This window comes from Lepidochelys olivacea (assembly GCF_965140295.1).
Source record: "Lepidochelys olivacea isolate rLepOli2 genome assembly, chromosome: 8".
Classification (NCBI taxonomy): Eukaryota; Metazoa; Chordata; order Testudines; family Cheloniidae; genus Lepidochelys; species Lepidochelys olivacea.
The window spans coordinates 17815974-17836678 of NC_140418.1; the positions used below are offsets into that span (position 1 = coordinate 17815974).

The window sequence follows — 20705 nt, forward strand, 5'->3', positions numbered from 1 at the left end:
TTTTGACAAAAATGCTTTTATTTCTGAATGAATTGTTGTGGGCAATTTTCATTTTGCTTGAAGTTGCCTGTTTTTTTAAAGTTTTTTTTTATTATTATTTTGAAAACGACTCCCCCCCCCAATAGAAAATTTCCATTAAATTTCTTTTTAAAAAATGAAAATTTTTCCTTCAATTTCCTCCAGAAAATGCCATTTTCCAACCAACTTTATTATGCACATATGCCCTCATAAAAACATCAAGGAGTCCGGTGGCACCTTGAAGACTAACAGATTTATATGAGCATAAGCTTTTATGGGTAAAAACCCCACTTCTTCAAATGCAAGAAAAGCTTATGCTCATATAAATCTGTTAGTCTTCAAGGTGCCATCGAACTTCTTGTTGTTTTTGTGGATACAGACTAACATGGCTAACCCCTGATACTTCACATATATACCCTCATATTTCACTCAACATACACTTATTTATATGTTAGAAATTTCCCAATTTTACTATAATTCAAATGTCTCCAACTGCAGACTATTTTCAAAATCCCCTCAGACTTGAAATACACTGAACAAAATCCTCATAAAGTTCCAGATAAAGCAAAAAAGTTCACGAGAAGTGAACTAGATGTGGATATGAACAAGAATGTGCAGATTGCTAGTGTGGGGACTCAGACTTTCATCAGGGCTAACTTTCAGTACTTTGGCTGCTGGAATCTAATAATGTATTTTCCATACCACAGAACTCAATTATGCCTCCCTTAAGGCTAAGCCAGCCCAAGGAAGGCAAAAAACATATCCTGCTGGAGCACTAGTGACTTGAGGTGTTAGACCTTTCAAGGCACCTCCCACCTGAGACTAACAGGCTATACAAGCATTAATTAGTTTAGACTCAATGCCGCTGTGAAGGTGTTTTTATTCCCATTTTATGGAGGATAAAAAAAAATCAAAAATCACACTCAGTTCACAAGAAGACCTGCTGGGCACTACCCTAGCACAAACAAACAACAACAAATGGGTAAGAACTCCACAATTCATGAATGTTGCACCGTTACATGTTCTGTGATGTCTGCTCACAGAGCCAGGAACCAAATGCACATGTCTCCTTAGTCCAGTGTCATAAGCAAAAAAGACTTTTAAAAAACAAAAGAAAACAAAAAAAAACCCCACTTTTTTTGTTGAAATAAAAGCTTCCTTCTGCAAAAGGACCTACTGCTAACACAATACTTGGAAAAGGTAAAATGCTACATCTTATTATCAGAGTAAAGTTGCACAATTGCACAAATACAAAATGGGAAATGACTGCATAGGAAGGAGTGCTGCAGAAAAGGATCTGGGGCGTGTAGTGGATAACAGACTAAAGATGGGTCAACACAATGTAATGCTGTTTCACACAAAAAAAAAGGTGATCATCATTCTGGGATATATTAGCAGGAACACTGTGTCCAGCACACTCCAGGAAATACATGGACACAGTGTAGAGGAGAGCAACAGAAACGACTGAAGCTCAGGAAAAGATGACCTATGGGAGGGGGTGGGGAGAGGAGATTGAAAAAACGGGGTTTGTTTAGTCTGGAGAGCCTAGTCTTCAAGAACATACAGGGTGGTTATAAATATAAGCACAGTCTGAATGAGCTCTCCCCCGACATCCAATGATGAGCTGGGGGAAAAGACTTCAGGAACAGACCATGGTCGCATAGCCATGCCTACTCTGCCTAGGTGTGCAGCAGATGGAGCTGCTTTGCAAAATAATCAATTTTGGCTTGTTTGGGGTTAACAAATCATTCTGGTATTTGAATGCAGGGGTAATGAAATGTTATCTTTATTGTACGAGTAAAGGGCAACAGAACTGTGCTTAGCCTGCCCTGAGTGAGGGGGTCACCCTGAACAGCACCTCACTTGATAAGCAGGGCGTAGGGATGCCACATCCCAGCGAAGTTCAGAGTGGGTGGGGACAGGTGTTTCTACCTGCTGGTGTGGACTCTGCCTAAAAAGTCTTAGACTCCATTTGACCTGCTCCTCTCCAAGATTTAATGCCAGAGCTGATTAGACTCAATTCAGTCCTTATTTCTGGTTAGTGATTCCTAGAGCTGTCCTCCCTGCTGAGCAGATCTAGGGGAAAAGCCTTAGACCTTGTGTGGAGACAAAGAGAGACAATGCAGAGACTGCACTGGTTGTGAAGTTTCCCGCTACCACTGAAATCACTAAGAGCTGGGTTAAGTGTCAGAACAGGATATTGCGGAAGCAGCAGCAAAAAACACAGCAACAGCAGAAACAGCGGCCAGCAGTGGCAGAGAAACAAGTGGCAAAGAGATGCCGCAGGTGTGAGCCAGTTGCAGAGGCAGCAGCAGAGTCGTTGTTCCATGCCCCAAAGTCCCGGGGTGAGAGGTGAACCCCTGTGAACACACCTCTGAACTCTGGGTCTTCACTAACCAAGGATAGCCAACTGAGTGGGGTGCAATGGGGGAGGGACATTCATTCATGTAATGATTTAAAGGGACATTCATTCATTAAGACTTTCACAAGGTGGGAAATCCCCACAATTCACTGTGTGGTCAGTTTTGCTTATGATCACATGCTTTAGAATGTGGTTTTGGTGTTTTCCCAAATTAATGCTTGGTTCCATTTCCCTTCTAATAAAAGTTCTCTTCTGTTATGCTTGCAAGTGGGGAAGTACTACCTCTCAGGCACCTGGGTGGTGTTAAATTTTCCCAGATTACTGAGTAGGGGCTCATGCCGGTTCTGTTTTGTATTGTTAAGAGGAACCCCTAGATATAGAACCTGGCCCTTGTTGCTGTCGACTCCACCTGGCAGAAAAGTTACATAAAGAAGAGGGTGATAAATTCTCCTTAACCACTGAGGACAGGACAAGAATTAATGGGCTTAAATTGCAGCAAGGTAGATTTAGGTTGGAGACATTAGGGAAAACTTCCTAATGGTAGTAAAGCACTGGAACAAATTACCTAGGGAGGTTGTGGAATCTCTGTCATTGGAGGTTTTTAAGAACAGGTTAGACAAAACACATTTCAGGGATAGTCAAGATAATACTAAGGCCATGTCAACACTAGAGAGTTTACAGCTGCACAGCTGTACCGATGCAGCTGCGCCATGTAAGATCTCTCATGTAGCCGCTCTATGCTGATGGGACAGAGCTCTCCCATCGACATCATTAAACCACCCCCAACGAGCAGCGGTAGCTATGTCGGTGGGAGAAGCTCTCCCACTGACATAGCCCTGTGCACACTACCACTTATGCTGGCAAAACGTACATCACTCAGGGGCATGTTTTTTCACACCCCTGAGAGATGTAAGTTTTTCTCACAGAAGTGATAGTGTAGACATGGCTTTAGTCTTGCCTCAGCCCAGAGGACTGGACTAGATGACTATCTTGGTCCCTTCCAGTCCTACATTTCTATAATTCTAAAGTTCTTTTTTGGGGGGGGAGGGGGGCAGGGAGGGAGCGCCGCACGATTTTTCCTGCTATACTGAGTGTCACTGCAGGGGTGTCATAAACAGGGAGTTTATAAAAGATGAATCCACTACATTGAGAGTCACATACAGGAGCTAGAAACGATCAATAGTGCTTAGTTTTGAAAAGGTGTTTAATACACTGAAATCTAACAGCAGCAAGGTCTTCTAGTGTCTTTCAAATACCATACTTAGTGCTTTTCCATGAAGGCTCTCACACGTCAATTTGCATGTTAAAGATCACTCCCCTTTGGAAAGTCTCATTGAGTGATGTGAGTTAGTCCCTGGGACCATGAGTTACAGTGGAGAGGGGTTCAGAGATCAATCTATAAACATTATTGTCATTCACTCATAGCGTCTCTAAAGTAGATCTGCATTCCCTGCTAGTAAGTAGCAAAGTTCAAAACTTGACCTTTGAGTGTTACTGCCGATACATTAAAAATTCTCAACCACTAGCAAAGTAAAGAGAGATAAAAAGAATGGAGGAGATGACTCTAAAACAGTTTCTCAAGCTTCATTGCACCGTGACCCGCTTCTGATAACAAAAATTACTACATGACTCCGGGATGGGGGACCGAAGCCCCAGCCCCACCACCCTAGGCAGGGGGGCCAAAGTCCAAGCCCTGCCATCCTCGGAGGCGGCAAAGCTTGGGGGCTTCAGCCCTGGGTGGTGAGGCTCGGATTTTGGCTTCAGCCCCGAGGCCCGGCAAGTCTGGCTTCAGCCCTGGAGACCCCATTAAAACAGGGTCATGATCCACTCTGGGGTACCGACCCACAGTTTGAGAACTGCTGCTCTAAAAGGACAACCTGAGAAGAGTTGGAGTGAGGAGAAGGTCTAAGATCTGGGAATTAGAGAAGAGGAATATTATGGATAAGTAACAGAGCTGCCATTTACTGAGCACCACCTTATGGTCTGGGCTGGGATCACTTTGCAGGCACCCGCCTCTGGTAGGAGTGCTTAAGGGACCATCAAGAAGGGGCTAACAGCATCCCCACCCAGGGCTGGTTTAATAACAACAACAAAAATGGTTCAGACAATCCCCAGAATAAAGCCCACAACCGAAACATAAGTTCATACTCAGCTCTGGTTCTTCTGCCACACACAGAGCCCTTCCTCTGTCCCAATCTGCTCCATCTGATGCCATCAGTCCCAGCCCATTCTGGGTGGAGCTCTGGCACTGACTTCCTTCTCCTATCAGACCACAGCCTGCAGCTTCCTGATGCTCCTTATAAGGAATTCCCTGATCCACCTCAGGTGTGCCTCTTTAGGAGTCAGGGTTAGCTAGCCTCAGCCCTTAAGGGGTGAGCTATTGTGATACAATAAGGAAGAATATATGAAATGGATAAACTAAAAGCAAACATGCTCCTTCTAAGAACTCATGCCTAAAATGAATGTTAATATCAATACATGCCTTGACTTGTGTCTTTTGCAACTTTCATGGAAATCCACCAGGACATCATCTTAAAAAAATATTTTTCTTTTTATGAGAAACAGATAACACAATCCCACTCCCTGGAATCTCACCATGGCCATTTCACAGCCCCTATTACAGCATTTATAGTACCTTGACCTGTGCATCTTAACATTGAGGTGATAGGTATGGCTCCCAACTAAGTGACCCAGTGAGGATGTGAGTGGTGAGGAGATGCCTGATCTTCCAGTTAGTCAGAGTACAGGTGACCTGGCAGCTACTGCAGCATCCATATCTCCATCTCAAATGGATGTAACCGTGCACATTCCTGAAGAAAAGTGTAGATCAGAGAAGAGTGTGGTGGAGGCACAATAAACAGCTGCTGCTGAGTTTAGTTCCTTAAGTCTAGATGATCCAGGATTGTGGACCCACTTGAGCAGTGGCCTGAGGGACTTCCTTGTACTGCATGGGCCACAGCAAGTGAAAAACTTCATGTTCTCCAAAAACAATGAAAAGAGAAGTTTCCATCCAACACATTACTGGTGTGAAATCCCCAATGGTGACAAAGTGGAGAGGCCATGGCTTATGTACTCAAAAACCCAGAAGGCTGCATACTGTTTTTGTTGCAAACTCTTCCAGTCTAATGTTCCAGCCACATTGGGTTCTACAGGAACAAAGGGCTGGAAAAATCTGGCTAGAAATCTGGCATGCCATGAGAAGGCAGCAAATCACCAGAGAGCATTCCATAGGTGGAAAGAGCTTGAGATGAGACTAAGGTTAAAGGCCACCATAGATGATCAGCATCAAGAGAAGATTGCATCAAAGTCTCTTTGCTGGCAAAATGTTCTGAAAAGGCTCATTGCCATTGTGAGAATGCTTGCTACCCAAAACCTAGTACTGCGTGGCACTTCAGATCAGCTGTATGTGCCAAACAATGGAAACTTCCTTAAAATTGTGGAGATGATGGCTGAGTTTGATGCTGTACTCCAGGAGCATCTAAGAAGAGTCACCACCCAAGAAATGTACACACACCACTACCTTGGAAAAATAATTCAAAATGAGATCATACAGTTACTGGCAACAAAAGTCAAACAGAAGATTGTGGCAAATCTGAAGTCAGCAAGATATTACTCTGTTATTCTGGACTGCACACCTGACATCAGCCATACGGAACAAATTACTTTAATGGTGGGTTTTGTAAAAACAACAGAACCTAGTGAAAATATCCCTGAAATGGTGACGGTCAGAGAGCATTTTCTAGAATTTATTGACACTGATGATACTACAGAAGCTGGTATGACAGATGTGCTTCTTAAAAAGCTGGAAGATATGGGAATTGCAATAGCTGACATGAGAGGTCAGGGCTACGATAATGGTGCCAGCGTGAGAGGAAAGAACAGAGGAGTGAAGACATGGATCTGAGAGTTAAACCCTCGAGCTTTTTTTGTCCCATGCAGTTCTCATTCACTGAACTTGGTGGTCAGTGATGCAGCGTTAGTTTCTCGTGAGGCTGCTGAATTTTTTAATGTAATTCAAAGCATCTATGTATTTTTCTTTGCATCAACTCATCAATGGCAAATTTTGAAGCAATATCTGGGTACAACCTCTCGAACACTGAAACCACTGAGTGCCACATGGTGGGAAAGTCAAGTGGAGGCGATAAAGCCTATCAAACACCAAATTGGGAAGATAGATGGTGCCATAGCTGCCAGTATGGAGGATAATGCTATGACAGGAACTGTTCGTGGGAGAACAGTGGCAGAGGGAAATGGAATCACCAGAAACATACATAACTTCAAATTTCTGTGTGGCTTAGTGCTGTGGCATGACATACTGTTTGAAATAAATGTTGTAAGCAATAGACTCCAAGGTGTTGACCTTGATATATCTGGAGCAATGGAACAACTGGACAAAGCAAAATCATACCTACAGTCTTACTGGTCAGATGAGGGATTTCAAAACATTGTGAAGAGTGCACCGAAGTTGGCAGAGGAACTTTGCACTGAAGCTATTTTCCCACCCATTCAAGAGTCACCAAAGAAGGAGACATTTTGATTATGAGGCACGGGATAATCCCATAAGAGACCCAAAACAACAATTGCAAGCATCTCAATAGAGCATGAGCTGGCCCAGACTGTGCACCTTCAGGAAGCAGTTCAAATCTTTGCAACCAAGAAGGCATGGAAAGCACCACTTTGATTATTCAAACAGATAAAAATGCCAATGTTTACTATGCAGACAAGAAAAGTTACATTTGCTGTTTAGGCATTTGAAAGTTAAGTGTTACTTAAAATTTTTGAACAAGGCGTTGTTAGTTCTCCTTTATTGGGGTATGTAGCAGAGCAGTACCATGAGAGGAGTAGAACAGGAAGAAGGCAGAATTGAGACGTTTCAAAGTTTTGGCCCAAGCAAGGGGGCATGGGGACATCATTTGAGCTCTCCGCCCCAGGTGCCAAAATGTTGTGGGCTGGCGCTGATGAACTAATTACGCTAACTGTAGTCCCCAGCTATGGATCACTGAGGGACATCAAACCAGATTCCAGAGAAGACTGCCAATATAATACAAGCTTATTGCATGACTTTTGTGGACTCGTGCAAAAGCCTTGATCTAATGGATAGGTATTGAATCACGTGACAAGAAAAAAAACACCATACAAAAGAATTCTGAAATGCCACCATCCACCATGGTAACCTAAAATGGCATAAATTTATGAGATTATTTGCTGGAATTATCATAAGCAGTGACCTTCTGAAACAAAATTATCTCAAGATAAGAGCTATATAGAATTGAAACTCACTTGCCACCCTACATACTTGAGAAGTTTATTCACAGACAGTGAAATTTATCCCTATGAACAAGGCCAGCAAAATAGAGGTTAAGTGGAAGTTAGTGGTTGGTGTTTCGGTCTTATGCTGGTGCTCCACCCAGGGGTGAATTTCACCCATACAGAGGAAATAGTGAACTAAATTTCATTTTACCCGTATCATTATATGGCAGTGGCATGCATTTTTGATCAGCTGTTAATGTAAGCCTCGGTTGTTTTAGTTTTGAAGGGAACAAATGTTTTTCACAGAAAGTGTTGCCAGAATGGTTATGGGAATGCTGTGAGTTGTCTTCCAGTGCACACCTACAATTTGGGACTTCTATCAAAAGGTTTGACGTTTTTCTCCTATCCAAAAGCACATCATAAAAAGCACACCAGTACCCTCTGAAAGATTAATTAGAGCCGTGCTCAAGTTTCCACTCCCAGTGTTAGTTTCCATTTGACTTGAAAGCATAAATTGTTTTAGTATACAATGAAATACTGTGAGTTAGAGTCAGATGTGATATTGTAAGCAGTGTCTTACTTAATTACAATCAAAATGCTTACACAGGAAAAAAAAGTAGAGTCAGCATATAATTGCAATGTTAATTAAGATTCCATGGTACTGGGAATAGACTATTTTGATTATGTTTGTCAACACGCTTATGACTCCAGCTTTTTTCTCCAGTGAGGTGAGAATGCTACTGTTACATGGAGTCCAAAAGGGGGAAGGAACTCTTTACCCCTGGGGAAACTTTGCTTTCTGTTTTACTTTACTCTTTTGCTTTCTATTCCCTCTGCGGGCCCAGTATTACTAGTACTGTGTACTTACACATCACCTTTCATTTGAAGGCCTCAAGTTCCTCACCTTGCCTTTCAAAGTCAGGTAATCATCATCCCAATAATAATAGTAATATATTGGGGGGGGGGGCGGGAGAGTGTTCACTGATTGCTAACAATCATAAGTATCATATCCTTCATTTCAAGTGCCTGTCTCTGAGGCCTTTTTTCCTCCCTCTGTCTGCTTTATTCTCTTTGTCTTTGTTATCAAAGGACTAAGATACAGAGTGAAAAAGACTATATACATCATCTGCACTGCTCTCAACGTAACTGACTCCCAACAGCATCCTCCTCCCTTGAAATCACAGAAAAAGGTAATTTCTAAAGCACAGCCACCCAAATTGCTAAAGAGGCTGAACATGCCTTACCATAATTTTGCACATAGCTAGCAGATATCCCATGCTGTGTAATTAACTGCACCTAGTTTGTTCCACAATAGCTATAGGACTGTTCCAAGTTCAGGATATGCTAAAAGGGAGAAAGCAATCTTAATTTTAATAAAATTAATGTTGTCACGTTTAGAGCTATGAAAATCATTTGTGGTGAACATCATTTGAATTTTGCCTGTTTTCTGTCACTAATACTGAAATTATTCATTATTTAAGGTTGTTCTCATATTTTTCCAGGAAATAATTCTGGGTCCACAATTTATGAATCATCCACAGGTATTTGTAGTTCCTGCTATGTTAGTTGTTCTGTCCCCAGATAGAAAACGAATTTCAAAGAGTGTATTCAGTTTTAATTCTCAAATTCATATTATGTTAGTTTATTACATAAGCTGCATAGTATTTTTTTTTCTGTTAAATTATAAATGACTAATATAACAAATCAGAAACAAAACATGTAACTGTGTGGGTTCTGTAACTAACCAGCACAGTACGAATTTGAGTTTTACAGAATTTGAAATTTATCTCCAGTGAATAGCCAAGCTTAAATTTCATTTTAACTAGTGTTTGAGCTAGTAAAAACTCATGTTCTAAATGCTCACAGAAAGCAAACACAAAAGGGACAGAAATATAATCAAATTGAAGTTTGATTTTGCATTTGAATGAATTTTGGGGAAACGATGTTTCTCACTACCCCTTTCGCTTTAATTATTTAATTCGTTTTGGGGGATTTTTTTTCTGTTATACTGTTCAACAAATTACACTATTTTAAGTTGACATTTGAAGGTGCATCTGTTTTCATCTGCACTGTGTCTTAACAATTTTTCACAGTCGTATACCACAGAATGTTCTTGAGATACCCTATATCTTAGCTAAAGTGACCTCAGGACACCATATACACATGTAATCTATGGACCATACAAGTGCATATAACTGTTATAAATGAAATTCACCCAAATGCAGAAAGCCCATGAAAGGTGTTCTGAACTGCTTCAGCCCACATGTAAATTCTTCACATGAGCTTGTAAGGTACATTTTGCAAGCTCCTTGTATTGGGATGAGCTTCATCAAGCTGCTGCATATGCCCACATGTTGGCTGAATTCTGTTTTGGGAGTTTAGTCTCCTAAAGGGGGAGATGTTTATTCTTTTTTCTCTATTTTGAGTGATCTTTTCTTTTGGGTTTATGAATTTCCTGCTTCCTTAATCTAGGAACCCCACAGTTTTCAGTAACATTATAAATTAACTATGTAAAGCATCTATACTTGCTCCACTGTACCACCTCCATGTTTTTATCTTCATTTTTGAAGCATTATGTAGGGCCAGCTACGATGAACATTGTGGTGCTCACCTCTTTATCCTTATTGAATATTTAACAGTTTTAGTTCCCTTCAAATAAATCTTTTCCATTTGGAAGGACTCAGGGCTACTGTTTCCATAACAACCACTTCCCAGAAAGCTACTTTTTTGTGGTAAATATTGTAGAACTAACTGCATGATTTTAACGTTTGATCAGATTCATCTACACGTACAGAGACAATGTGAACTTCATGCTCACCATGTTTCTATACTGGATGTCTCATTGACCAAAATAAAGCTCCTTTACAAATGAAAGACAATAATAAAAGATCTGTGAACCTATCCATTACTCTGTTAAAGAAAGCTGATGAGCAGATCTGAAAAAAGAAATAGGATTGAAAACTGCTGATGCATCCTTTATCACTACCATTTTGACAAGGTTATAAAAGTCATGCTTAGGTAAAATCTTGGAAATGCTAAAGCAATGATCTAAGAAATGAATGCAGATAAGCCTTATCCATTTTAAATGAGGAAGAGTGAACCTGGACTAAAAATGCTGCTGACAAAGATTCGAAAATCAAGGGTTTGATTTTCTCTGATTTGTATATGACAGGACAGCTGACAATTTCATGGGCCTTGCACAACATGCTAAGATGCAACCATGCTGGCAACCTATGTGATGCATGCATTGTCTCTACTAGGCCTGACATCAGTATGGAAATGTTGATATCCATTTCATCACCGTTAAATGAAATGCTCTGACCTATCCAGTCATTCTCTGTACGAGTATTTTACTTGAGATCGGCAATAAATGAACTGTGATTTATGTGATGTGGCAGAAAATTGAAGAGTCACCTACCTTCAGGACTAATGGAGATCAAGTGCATCAAGGAGATGGCTTTATGTGGTCTCTGAGAAAATAGGAGGGCAGAGAAATAAAGGTGAGTGTTAAACCTCTCATGTAGCAATTAGAATTTTGAAATCCTGTCTACAACGTAAAATACAACAAAGTTTCTGCAAATATTTTTTCAAATTTTAATTCAACTTGTTTCTATTCTGTTTGTGCCTCCTTTTGTGTTTCTTTCCAAGAATATTCTAGAAAATGAATTAGTGGCAAGAATGATTTCAGAAAGAGCATATACTGCAGATTACTTATGGAAAGTGAATTTCATGAGCATTCACACCAAAAATCCAGCTCTGAGATTTAAATTAATTCAATCCAGGAATGGAAACATACCATGTGACCAACAGGTTAAACCAAAACACCTCAAATTTTTTTAAATGCCCTGTTTGACAATGAGCCACAGATTTGGAGTTATACTCAGAATCGGAAAAATATTTTCAGTGAATAATTTTAAGCAAATACATGTGAGAAAATTTGTAATCAATTCACAGATAAGAAAAATGTGGCAACTTTCATCTAATAAGTTACACACTATGAATTAGCCACCCATCTCTAATAATAGAGCAAACTGTAAGAGAACTATAGATAATGGGGACCAGTAGAGTATTTTGTACTTGTAAACATGAAGCTGTTTGTGTAGATTCTTAATAAAGTAGAAGTTCCATGCCACACTATTCTTAATCTTACTGCTATTTCAATTTCTGTATAGCTCTTGGAATGTCTTTGGCATCAACTTCAAAAAGGTGAAAAAATACCTCCCTTCTGGATGAATGAAGAGCACTGTGTAATGGCCACCCAAAAACACAAGTATCACTACTTTTTAGTCTCTCGGGCTTATCAATATGAAGATTCAGCTTGCAATTTGAATTAAAAAGCAGACCTTTTGAGATCTTGTTAAAGAAAGCATCATAAAGGCCATTTCCTGTTCAAAACAACATAATGGTAATATCACCTATAGGACTTGACACACAATTCAGGCTTTATCAGAGCACCATTGAATATTATCCTGACCTAGTCATCTTGAAAGTTCATGAGTGCAACAGGCTCATCTTCGATATTCTAAATCTAAACACAGTATTGAAGCCTGTAGCCTCTGAATTATTATACAGTAAAGAGAGATTTAAAAAAAGAAACCAAAACCACTCAATGGAATAAAAGTAATAAAGCAATTAGGCTTTCTGAAGTCAAAAGCTATGGAAGTACTTTTATATCAAACCCCAATAATCCATAAACCAAAAATAAAGAGAGATGCCCATCATGCTGAAAGCAGATAAGATGTAAAATAAAACATTCCATGTGGAATTTCTCTCCCGATGCTTCCATAATGCATTGTTTAAGATTAATCAGTGCATTAATTTTGTCCATTATGTCTTTAAGCGCATCAAAAATAAAGGAGTTTGAAGATGAAGGTATAATGTGTGCTGGCCAAGATGACATGAAGTTTTTTAAAAATATCTTTCCAATCCTATTTCTTTGCTAGAGTTTGTTTTAGGAGGGTTGTTTAATTAATTAATTAACAGGTGGGAAATTGACACAACAGAATGAATGGTTTATAAAGAACTTTACACCCTAAGTCAATGGTTTGACTTTAGCCCAGTTTGGTTGTGATTGGAAGTTATCACAGTCTGATTGATGGCTGTTTGGTAGTCAGTGGAGTGAGCTGAGAGTATTGTTTAGTTTATTAAATATCTGTTTTCCTACTGTGCATTTCTAAGCTGCTGGCTACTATCGTATTTGAGCATCAAAAAACCACCCCCACAACTAGCACTACTTGGCACCAGTGCGCAGCCTTGCTTAGGGCTGGTCAAAAATGTTTGAATGAAATATTTCCTCATTGGAAAAATGGGGTTTCATCTAAATAGAAAGTTATCATGGGCAAACATTGATTTTGGTGGAATTTTCCATCAGGAAAATTTAAATGAAATGTTCCATTTCTCAACCAGCTGAAGCTAAATATTTCACTTTGGCTTGTCATTTTGTTTTGGGTTGACATTTCCCATGATGCACCATGACAGCTCAGCTACAGGAAGATGCTGAGGTGCATGATGGAAGATTTACTTCTGCCAGAGGCTTAGTAGAAAACAGAGGCATGAGAGACCAGGAACTACAACTCCTAAAGGGCACCACAGAAGCTCAGGCATATGCAGAGATTAATGTCCACCTGAAAGGCAACAATTAATTTCTCTTCATTTTGGGGCAACAAGCTGAAACTGAAGTTTCAGTGTGGGAATACTGAAACATTTGGTTTCGTTTGAAAATGTCAGTAGGTGTTCCTGGGGCCATCATGTCTCAGGAACCCAACCTCCTCTACATGACACCTTTCATCTGTCTTCTAGAATTATGGCCCTCTCTGCTTTCCTTACAAACCACACTGTTCAACACCAATACAGCAAACAGCCTCCTAACTCCCTCCCACACAGAACTTAGAATGTTGCAACCAACATCAATTTGTCTCTCATGCATTTGAGCCTGCTCCTTCATGACTTCAAACCATTTCCAGAAACCTCTCTGTTGACTGATGTTTCTTTCTTCACTCTGATTCCTAGACACTCTCCAGTTATATGTTGCATTTTTCATCATTCATCTTTTGTTCCTTGTTTCTTCTATAACCCCATGTGCAACTCCCATGCTTGTGTTCTAAACTAGTCAATCCTTCATCCTCCACAGAACATGTTTAGTAAATTTGGCTTAGCAATTCCATTCTAATGCATCTAATCAGGATTTTAGAATTCTCAGTTGTTGTTTTTTCTAGGCCATGCACACCATGATGTCATCAAGTCTTCTATTAACACACACAATGCTAATTTACTTTGAGACATTCACACAGACCTCTACCCTTGAAAAAGTTAACTCATTGAAATAATTGTACCCATCTCTTTATAAAAAGTCCCTTAGATAAAGGTATCTTAACTTTTATATTACCAGTTATGTAATCTTCCCTAGACATTGCTAATCTTCTTGACTAGCTTCAACTGTAATCCATCTGTCCAGCTCACACATGGATGGCAAGCAAAACACAAAATGTACAAGAGACTGGGAGAATTTAATTGGCCAGTATTACCTCCTCTTTATAGATCTTACTTCTGCCTTGGTCATTGTGTCTTTTGGCCTGTCTTCAGGTAGACTGTGAACAATATGAAAACAAAAGCCTACACTTCACCTCAGCACACCTCTCTGCTGACAGCTTCTCTTTCCAAACATTAATTGCACTTTTCATATCAAAGACAGGAGGCCAATTCAGCTGCATTTGACATGTTAAGGGCTTTTACACTTTTAACAATCTTAGAGGATAGCATAATCAAGGAAACACCAGCACAATAGGCTCTCGGTGAAAACTGCCTGCATGTAGGGATACCTCATAGCGTCTGTAAAGTACTATGCAACAGAGAGCTGCTCAACCTAAGAGAAAATGTAAATTGCTGAACTGAGAATTATACAACAGAGTAAACTTCAGCACAGCAGCATAGGAAAAAGAAGAGAGAATCACACCAAGTTCTAAGATGTCGAATGGTAAATTGTGTTTTCACGCTCTGAAAGGATGACATATTTACCAGACAAGAGCAGCTTCTTTTACTTTTTGTTTAAATAGCAATGCATATAATATTTTTCTGCTGCCTGAGCTTCACAGGATACCTCTTAGTAATTACAAGCAATAAAAATTTCTCCCAAGAAAAATTTTAAGAGAATTTCAACATCTCTTTGGTTCTGATATAACTTGATTGGCTTTTTGAAGTCGTGGTCTCCAAACCCAATGTGAAATGCATATTTGTATATTCCAGTTGCTCATCCGACATTGCTCTGTTGTATTGTTTAACGCATACCACCACCGTAACTTACCTTTTAAGTCTCTGTGAGAACTTGTCCCAAGTTCTGTTTGTCAAGGTGAATTAAGCTAGTACCCCCCACACACGCATACACAGACAAATCAGAAGTAACACAAACACTCCAGTAATATTCGGTAATTGTGTTTGTATTTCTTACCCTGTGAAGTGATACTGAACATGTGAATTAAGGGCCTGTTCCAAAGCCCATTGAAATCCGTGTTATCCTCATCTCCCCTCCACCTGTTCCTTATTGCACAATTCTCCCATTCCACATTTAAATCCCTCCTCAAAATACACTTTTTATGAGTCCTTCTGAGCAATAATTTCCCAAGCCTTGAACACCACACCCTTCCTCCCTGCCAAATGCATAAAGATCCACTGTTCAACCAAGGTACATACCCAGGGAGGAGACTATGTTTGGACTATACTGTTTATATGGCAAAAACAACTTCTTTGTAATGTCCTCAGAAGCAAAAAGAAGGTAAGGAACCAGGGACAGAAACATTCATTATTAATTATAGCACCTCTCATGACACTATTAACTGGATTCAATCAATGCACTGAGGAAGCTAACAAATACCAAATATGTCACTGAAAAAAAGGACAGCAGAGGGGCATCTAGGTCAGAGGAAAGAAACCTGAGCTACTCTAAAATAAAGAAAATATCCAGGGGATGAGGATCAGAGCCATTAAGGAGTTACATTCAAGAGTCTCTAAAAAATGCCATCAGTGTAATAACTCCCTTTTACATTTCACGTGGCACTGGAGTTTCTTACAAGGTGACATCAAAAAAAAAAAGAAAGAAAGAAAGAGAAGGGGTCGATGCTAATGATGTGAAGGTGAATCTCTGCAAAGACTACAAAATCATGGCTGCTGAGAAGTGCTGCCATTCCAGGAGGAAGCGAATTGCTCCCTCTTTGCAAATTAGGAATGTTCTGAATGTGTGGAGGAGGTTTGATTTATCAGGCTGAATGAAGTGGCATGTAACACTAAATCAGAAATGCCGTCAATTGGCCACAGTAACCTTGACTCAAGCCTTCTATGGAGAATTCTTTTCTAGTTTGCGAATGTCATTATTATGTAGTTTGGCTGCCTGGCGCTACAGGGGTTGAAAAACGCATTGTGTAACTGATGATTTCACACTGCTAATACATCACAGTGGCAGGGATAAGAAATGTTGCAGAGCAGGGTGTGACCTTTGACTTCACAAACATAAGGCCAGATTTATGAACCTATGCTTACGATTAGCATCAAATTTAACACTCTGATCCATCTTTTTAAAAATTATTTTATAAAATCAGCCAGCACAGCTCTCTCCCCCCCACACACACACACGCACCACCACCAGGGGACTAACCAGAAACGTACCTATCAATCTGCCCACTTAGCTTGAACGAGTCCATTGCATCTTTCCCCAGCCCTTTGTGGAGTTTTTGTGGGGGGTAGGGTTGTTTTTGCCCTCATACAAGGTCCGGGACCATGTCTCCTATGTCCGCACAATGTTTAGCACATTGTGGGTGCTGCCATAGTTTAAACGGTAAAAAAAAATAAAGCCCTACTTTCTCAAGGCTGCTTAGAACACACACCTGAGTATTCAAAACATGGACGGACTCACTCACTCTACATCAGACATTCTACTTTAGGGTGAAAACTTTCACAGTGCTATCTGTTTCAAGCAAAGCTAATATATATATATATTTTCCCACACAGTAGAAAGGGGCAGTACTGGAAACCTCTGTGCATTAGGAATTTCTTAACAGGAACAGAGAGAATAGCCAGAAAGATTTGGTTCACAGGTCACAACTAGTTGGTATTTCTCCACCCTTTGGAATTATAAACATGGGATGAGACACTGACAATTTTTTGGTGCTCTCTCCCTTACCTTTTCTTCTCTCCATGCTCTAGATAGTCAGACACATGTCCAGGTAGAATATGCAAGGAGAAGAGCCAGGAGCAGTGCATAGAAAACAGTTAGCCATGTCCACTTAGCTGCAGCAGGAGAGCAATCACTGCCTGCTACGAGGATAGGCAGCCACCACAGGAATCTAGTCAGATACCAGACCCCTCCCGCACTGAGTGGGGAACGTAGGGGTGAAGGAACACCCTGTGCAACCACACACACTGCATGGATCCAAGACTAGCTATAGAAAGATCAAGCCACACGTGGCCCAATACAATCTGTCTGTAGACAAATCAAGTAAACTGTCAATGAAATAAAAGAGCAACAGAACAAGAAGGTTTGAGAAGCAGGCTAAAATGGAGTAGAGCGCTTAGACCATTGTTCAAATCAACAGAACTCAATGTGATTTTGTATGTTATGATGAAGAATCCATGACTAAGGTTGAAAGTCCAAGGGGAAGTCCACTGGAAAGGCTAGGCCAAATGGGCATTCTAAGTACAGTAAAAGGCTTCTCTGAAAGGGGTCTCAATAGGAAAATAGAGTAACAGGTGCATTCTACAGTTGTTGTCCTTCATTCTCCTGCACTGAGAGAGACCTGGGCATTCCTATCATAGGGAAGTATTTGGTTAATCCTCTGAATCCCAGAAATGCCAACAATTTTTGGATGAAGGATGCCATGCTGGAAGAAAACATACCAGTGGTGCTGATTAATAGCCACACACTCACCATATAATGAGAGAATTGCAGCTTCCCATCCACTTATACAGGCGAGCTGCAATAGTCTACATTATCATTGTTTGGTCTCTTTGTCACCTACATAGCTCTTCACTTCCATTTAGCCAGAGTATGCAAAGGAAGCAAATATTTTTCATGGTTAAAACAACACACACACAAACTGATTCGGAAAAGACCACATGGAAATGTGGAGGGTGCAGATAGGCTGAAAAGAAAGAGAAATGCAGCCAATGCATCCAGATCCAAGGAATAGGTATGACAGAGTTATCTTAAGATTTACAAGTTCTTAACAAAAGCAGGCTTTTTGTTCTATGAACTGTTACATAAATAAATTCAATCCACTTTTTTCAATTAAATTATATTACACTATTATACATAATAGATATTAATCTATCATACATAAAAGAACCCAAGCAAGTCCACAGCACACGGTCTCTATATTACAGATGCAGCAGGACATTATATATAAAATATTGTCTATATAATGTCCTTCTAGAGCTATACTATACTCCTGTGGAGATATAATATAGCAAATCGCTTCTCTCAAATTCCAGCTGACTACAACCAACTATTCAACATGTGTAATTATATTGAAGTAGTAACTGTAGTGAAGGTGATCATGTATTCTGAGGGATAGATCCTGCAATTGGATCTGCTTGGCTTGTATACCCTGTGCCAGAATGGAGCCCCAGGGAAGTCAACAGAACTCCAGGCAGGCACAGGTGACTCCCATATAGGTCTAGTTGCAGAATCTAGCCATAATACTGATTCCAGGAGCAAATAAGTTTAGCAGTTTTCAACAGTGATTTGTTATATAACAGTACCTCACTATCCCTAACTGTTAAATAGGTACAATAATACTTACTTCACAGGGGTGTTGTGATGATTAACTCTAATTAGTGTTTGTAAATCGCTTTGATATCTTTGTGCGAGAGCCCCTATAGAAGCACTATGTAATATTATATTCACAAATCATGTGTTTACACTCCTTTAGGGCAAAATACCTCTCCACCTCTGAAGACCAAAGCTAAAGTAGTCTGGCTTGGCAGAAGAGGGTTTTAAATTGGATTAGTGTTTACAGCTGAAAAATGTTAGAAAACAGGAATTTATAAAAATGAGAGGGCTTTTTTAAAGTTCATTCTGGGAGACGTATTGCTTTATCATACACTACAATTTCATTTCATGTTCACTGCCCCATATGTATTGTTTCCTAGGAGTACTATCATTTCTGCCAATGCCAACAGACAAAGTTACTTCAAGGTAAGTCAGGATTGTGAATGCTACACTGATTGGGGTGTATTTGACTGACCTTTGTGGGTTTTATTGTTCCAGTGCAACCAAGAGGCCTGACCATATCATACATGTTGTGTTGGAAATGGTCTGCTGGTAAGGTCTGAAAGCTTATTGGGTTTCCTAAGAAAAACATCTTGTACACTTGGTTTACACTGATCTCTGATCTAAAGAAAGTAAGATTTGCACTGTAGAAACTTGCATACTTTTTCCATGTACATGAAAACTACTCTTGCTTGCATTCACAGGTTTGAATTGCTCATCAGACATGCATTTCAGCAAAGGAATTTCCACCACAGCATGTTAGTAGAGCTGACAGGTTGTATTACCTTCCTCCTAAGTGGGAAATCATACAAGTGGGTTTATCCGACAAATCCAGTCTCCTCAGATGGTGGACGGTAAGGGCAGGCATTGGCCATGTCTAACTCTACACTTCTACAAGCAGCCACTGAACAAAATTGGCTTTTAATGTTTTAAAATCTTCATACAAAAGACACTATCTATTAGGGCTGAATGTTATTAGTTAATTAATTACTCACACTCAACCTTTCCCATTAAAAAGTTGTTAGCTCTATTCAAATTCTCATTGCAGTGAAGCCAAGGGACTTTCCATCTATCTATCTAAAATTCCTGCATCCTGAGAACTAAGTTCCTTGTGAAACATAAAATATGAATAATTCAGAGATGGCTACTGCCTGAATGTTGTATTAGCATGTGACATTTAAAAGGGGCATTTTATAGTAGAAAGAATCTTCAAAGCCAAACATTTAAGTACAACTTTTAACCGCAGGAACCTTTTCACAACCCACTAGGTGAATTCTATGACATGACCACTGACTTTGGGGGTATTTATATCTAAACCTGACTCCAGATCTTCATTTTTCAAGAGTTCTAATGTGTCAAACTAAAATCTTGGATCCAAATACCCCAGAAGTTCAGGTTCAAAATATGGATCTAAATCAGAATTTTGCAGCTTGACCCCATCTAAGTAAGCTAATGAGTCCTTCATGTGCAATTGAAAGCAAAATGTGGTCCTTGTAATTTGGTTCCTAGGGATCTCTGTTTTTCCTCCAAAGTAGGGACTTCTCAAAAACATGGAGAAGTTTTCTACCCACCCCAGCCCATTCAAATGCTACAATAAGTGAGACTTGTTGGGTATCAGAATATCAACAATTCTAAAACAAATTATGTTGTCAGTTGTGTGCTCTGTAAATTGTTGGTCCACATTATAGATTTTGGAAACTGAATAAATATCCATGCATAGAAATTTAATAAAGATTCAATGTCATGTAAAACAAATTTCAATCTTCTTCCATTAACCAAGTATTGTACTTCTAAGTCCTGATTTTGATCTCTTTCAAACCAGGATATGGAAGTTCAGTCTTCTCCAACTGAATTTATTGCAACAGGCTTGGCTTAATTTTATATCTGTGAAACATCTTCCTGTTATGTACCAGTGAAGAAAAACTATATTAAATGCTAATGGGCAGGAGTGTAGGCCATAGAATATGTATATAAATGTGAGTCCCAACTGTGCATGAATATCTTGAATGAAATATATAATTTGCCAAAGATTAAGCTCAGAAATAATTACTATATAATAGGGAAGAGATGGAAGTGTCACAAAGTGTAACACGCTACATTACACAGATACAATCATACCAATGACAGCACTTTCATTCACAGAGCCATTTGATATGAGGTTTAGATTAGCTGATGTGGGCCAGAATATTCCAATGACAACGATTTTTGCCTTATGGGTGTGGGAAATTGCATGGTACATTTTCCATCTTTTGTGTGTTTTATTCTTCCTTTTCTCTTCCATGGGAGGATTTGTAGGCTACCTTTCATTTGACTGACAAG

The 20705-nt window shown here is 39.7% G+C and overlaps 1 long non-coding RNA gene across 1 annotated transcript in view; it reads right to left on the bottom strand.

Moving 5' to 3' along the window:
* LOC311525042 overlaps nt 1-16931 on the bottom strand; it is a 365087-nt gene extending 348156 nt beyond the window's left edge. Inside the window, exons 1-2 of the long non-coding RNA XR_014712661.1 lie at nt 16800-16931; nt 11049-11100 (exon numbers count right to left, since the gene is read on the bottom strand). This is a non-coding gene — a long non-coding RNA (uncharacterized lncRNA). The remainder of the gene's footprint in view (nt 1-11048; nt 11101-16799) is intronic.
* Between the last annotated feature and the right edge of the window lie 3774 nt (nt 16932-20705).